Source organism: Dromiciops gliroides, chromosome 2 (genome assembly GCF_019393635.1).
Source record: "Dromiciops gliroides isolate mDroGli1 chromosome 2, mDroGli1.pri, whole genome shotgun sequence".
In the NCBI taxonomy this organism is placed as follows: Eukaryota; Metazoa; Chordata; class Mammalia; order Microbiotheria; family Microbiotheriidae; genus Dromiciops; species Dromiciops gliroides.
The window spans coordinates 241640711-241644853 of NC_057862.1; the positions used below are offsets into that span (position 1 = coordinate 241640711).

Here is a 4143-nt window from a genome sequence, read left to right on the forward strand (position 1 = left end):
GCTTTCCAATACTTGAGTGTCTAAGGAGTAAAAAGGCTGGGAAATCTTTCTGACCCCCCCCCCCCCGTACCCACGCCTGTTCTGTGGCTTGCACATTTCCACCATAGAACACAGAGCCAGCCCCTGAGGTAGTCCTCATCCCCTATACCCCACATCCCATTCTAGAATCCAGGTTTTCTAGAATGGAAATTCTCAAGGTAAAAGGGTTAAGACCTTTGGGTACGGTCCCTGGTTTGGAAGCAAGACAACTAGGGAGAAGATGACCAGAGAACAGGATTTGTCAGTGGGGATAGATCTCTAATGCCTAAAATTATCTTATTTTTATAATCTGAAGCAATGATTTCATATCAACTGGGCAAAGCCCAATCTTCAAAATGCAGAGGAGGGGGCAGCTAGGTGGCGCAGTGGATAAAACATTGGCCTTGGATTCAGGAGGACCTGAGTTCAAATCCAGCCTCAGACACTTGACATTTACTAGCTGTGTGATCCTGGGCAAGTCACTTGATTCTCATTGCCCCGCCCCCCCCCCAATAGACATGTTTAATCTTGGGAGTACTTTCACAACATTATAGATTCACTGGAAAACTAGGTTGGTATGATTTCTTTACTGCTGAGACTTTTGAAGTCTGCAAGAAGCAGGACAGGGAATAAGGATTTATACAGCACTCACTATGATCCAGGCAGATAGTGGTCCTATCAAGGCACTCTTGAACATGTGCAAAGGATAGTTTCTAAGTCCATGCAGCCAGACCCTGCCAAGCTACAAATCAGAGTGGGTTATCTGAATCAAATGGTCTGGACTTTTTAGTTACTTTCTTTTTTTAAAAAAACTACATTTAATTTTTTTCAATGAACAATAATCAATTTTCTCTCTCCCCACTCTAAAACATGAAGGTGGGAAAAGCAAATCAAAAACCCTTGTAACAAATACACATAGCTAAGCAAAACACATTTCTGTTTTGGTCCCTCCTAGGCATATGTCTCAAGAAAGTCAATCACTTTTTTTTTTTAAAGGTCCCACATCCACATCAAAATATTTATACCTATTCTTTTTTTTTTTTGAGGGGCAGTTGGGGTTAAGTGACTTGCCCAGGGTCACACAGCTAGTAAGTGTTAAGTGTCTGAGGCTGGATTTGAACCCAGGTACTCCTGAATCCAGGACCGGTGCTCTATCCACTGCACCATCTAGCTGCCCCTATACCTATTCTTTTTGTAGTAGCAAAGACATAGAAACAAAGTAGATATCCATTTACTAGGGAATGACTAAACAAGTTGTCATATGTGAATGTAAAGGAATTTTACTATTAAGAATTCTAAGGGGGCAGCTAGGTGGCGCAGTGGATAAAGCACCGACCCTGGATTCAGAAGTACCCGAGTTCAAATCCGGCCTCAGACACTTGACACTTATTAGCTGTGTGACCCTGGGCAAGTCACTTAACCCCCATTGCCCCACAAAAAACCCAAAAAACAAAAACCAAAAAACTGAACACTGTGAAATTATAAAAGCCAAGTATGGTCCCAAGGAAGAGATAATGAAGATGAACTCTTTTCTTTCATCATAGTGACTGGGGACTTTGTATGAAAAGCATTACATATAATGTGGGACTTCATTGATGTGTTGGTTAGTTTTGCTGAATTGTATTTTTCCCTCTTTTAAAAAATTATTTGTTATAAGAGATGGCTCTCTGGTCAGGGGTGGAGGATATATTGGTAAGTGTAGGTAATTTAAAAATAAAAGGTATTGGGGCAGCTAGTTGGTGCAGTGGATAAAGCACCGGCCCTGGATTCAGGAGGACCTGAGTTCAAATCCAGCCTCAGACACTTGACACTTACTAGCTGTGTGACCCTGGGCAAGTCACTTAACCCCAATTGCCTCACCATAAAAAAAAAGAAAGAAAAGAAAAGGTATCAATAGAAATTAAACAAAAATGAAAACATAAAGCAAGGGAGTGTAGTTTATAATTTTTCTTACCCTTGTAACAAATATACAGAGTTAAGCAAAACACATTCCTGTTTTGGTCATGTCAAAAAAAAATGTCTCATTTTATACCCTTATGGATAGCATGCTTAATCTTTGTTCCTCTGGAATAAAAATTTGTCCTTGCTTTGATTAGAGTTCTTAAGTTTGTAAACGTTGTTTTTACAGTGTTGTCAGGCATTGTATGGGTTGTTCTCCCATTTTTGCTCATTATACTTTTCATCAGCTCATCCTAATCTTCCCAGGTTTCACTGAAGTTGTCCTCATCTTTTCTTATGCACAATCATATCATATTTGCATACAATAATTTGGCCAGCCCAGCCCATACTCCAGTTAATGGGCACCCCAGTTTTTTGCTTCCAGTCCTTTGCTAATACAAAAAGAGCTATTATAAATATTTTTTGTACATATAGGATCCTTTCCTCTTTCTATGATCTCTTTGGAGTATATGCCTAGTAGTGATATTGCTGGGTCAAATGGTATTCATAATTGAATGAATTTTGGGGGGATGATTTCAAATTACTTTCCAGAATGCTCAGACCAATTCATGACTCTACTATCAGTGGATCAATGTCCCCATTTTCCTGCAGAATTGTCATTTACCTTTTTTGTCAACTTTATCAATCTAATAGGTGTGAGGTAGAATCTCAGAGTGGCTTTAATTTGCATTTCTCTAATTACTAATGATTTGGAGATTTTTGTTTTGCTTTTTTTTTTTTTTTTGCGGGGCAATGGGGGTTAAGTGAGTTGCCCAGGGTCACACAGCTAGTAAGTGTCAAGTGTCTGAGGCTGGATTTGAACTCAGGTCCTCCTGAATCCAGGGCCAGTGCTTTATCCACTGTGCCATCTAGCTGCCCCGATTTAGAGCTTTTAAAAAAATATGACTATTGATAGCCTGAATTTCTTCCTTTGAAAGCTGCCTATACATAGCCTTTGGCCATTATTCAATTGGGAAATGTCTTATTCTTAAAAATTTAAACACATTGAAAAAAATATATATATATAGGGAAATTAGAACTTCATCTGAAGAACTGGCTGCAAAGATTTTTCTCTCAGTTACCTGCTTCCCTTCTAATTTTAGCAGCATTGGGTTTCTTTGTGTAAAACTTCCTTAATTGTATGTAATCAGTCTTGTCCATTCTATCTTCTGTCTATCTTCTCTATCCAATATTTGGTAATGAACTCTTTTCTTATCCATTGATCTGAAAAGTAATTTCTTTCTTGCTCCTTTTATTTGTTCATGATGTCACCTCTGTGGCTCATGGGACTTGCTCATCTTTTCTGCATTGTTCCAATTTTAGCCTGTGCTATTGAAGACAGCACCATTTTAGTCAATTTCTTGCCTTTCCAGAATGGTTGTATCAGTATAAAGTTCTACCAACAAAGCATTTGCTTTCTCTTTCTGCAGCTCTCACTTGCTTGATAATGATAAAATAACAGTACTTTTCTGAGGGACTATAGATGTCAGAACATGAACCAGCATAATCTGCTTCTGTTGCTATTGCAGCACATACCACGTGTATACACACATGCACACACACACACACACACACACATCACTGTCACACATATATTGGGAAACTTACCAGATTGATGAAATTAAATCTTTCAACAACACCCTGAAGAAATGCTTTTCCACACCCTGGGCTCTCAACAGCTGAACTGGTCAAGTTCAGTAGCCCAAGGGCCAACCTACCTTACTACACAGAGGATGTAGCTTTCTCTGTGACTCTTCCAGTCAGAGCTCTACAAAACCAATGTTACCATGGTTCCTAATCAGTTTCATTGTGGCTCCCTTATATTTTGCCCCAGACTTTGGAAGTCTGTTCCTCACCCTCACGTACATTCAAGTGTTGATTCTCATAGTTACTTTTAAAAAAGGGAAGGCAAAGATGGACAGCAATGCTATTTGTAGGCAGTATTTGTAGGCCTGGAAGTTCCTCAGTTTTACCATTTGTCAGTCACTCTGCTCTAGCTGCTGCTGGACTACCTTTCCTTTTTTTTTTTTTTTTTTTTTGCAGGGCAATGAGGATTAAGTGACTTGCCCAGGGTCACACAGATAGTAAGTGTCAAGTGTCTAAAGCCAGATTTGAACTCAGGTTCTCCTGAATCCAGGGCCACACTGGACTATCTTTCATAGGGGCCCCAAGAGGAGGGATTTGGAT

The 4143-nt window shown here is 39.6% G+C and overlaps 1 pseudogene; it reads right to left on the minus strand.

The window, feature by feature from the left end:
• Window positions 1-3183: 3183 nt before the first annotated feature.
• LOC122745039 lies at window positions 3184-3299 on the minus strand (annotated as a pseudogene).
• Window positions 3300-4143: the final 844 nt, after the last annotated feature.